The sequence below is a fragment of the Oratosquilla oratoria genome, chromosome 14, assembly GCF_046742065.1.
Source record: "Oratosquilla oratoria isolate Oo_2021 chromosome 14, ASM4674206v1, whole genome shotgun sequence".
In the NCBI taxonomy this organism is placed as follows: domain Eukaryota; kingdom Metazoa; phylum Arthropoda; class Malacostraca; order Stomatopoda; family Squillidae; genus Oratosquilla; species Oratosquilla oratoria.
This window is the reverse complement of record NC_134790.1, coordinates 54,171,044-54,171,668: the sequence shown is the minus strand read 5'-3', so window position 1 is coordinate 54,171,668 and position 625 is coordinate 54,171,044.

Below are 625 nucleotides of genomic sequence, written 5' to 3'. Positions count from 1 at the left end.
ACTCATTAAAGTAATTGTTAGTACACATTAAAGATTTTGATAATACTAGGGGTGATCAGAAAGTAATGACAGTCGGACTCGTAGCTGAGAGACTATAAGTGTTGGGGGGGCGGGGAGCAAGGGGCAGCAAGTGTTGCCTGTTGTTACATGTTTGGGGTTGTCGCTGTTTGTCTAGCTTACATTTTATCGTTGCGCTGTGCGATTGCGTCATTGTTGGTTTGCCTCTCTAACCGGAAACATGGATTTTTCAAAAGAAGGCTACAGATTCTACACCTTCGGGAAAAAAGCAACGGAGATCAGAGAGGAATTGTTGCAAGTTTTTCCCGAGTCTACTCCATCACTGGAAACTGTTTCCCGCTGGATTCGAGCTTTCGCAGCCGGAAAATTGCAGCTAGAAGATGATCATCGTCCTGGCCGCCCTCGGACATCCGTGACCGAAGCAACGACGGTCCGTGCGCGAGTCATCATTGACGAAGATCCAACTGTTACTCTTCGATTCTTATCCTTGGAGCTCGGTGTCAGTTATGGGAGCGCACATGACATCGTGCATGAACACTTAGGGCTGAGGAAGAAGTGTGCTCGATGGATACCTCATTTGCTTACGGAAGAGCAGAGGAGCGAACGG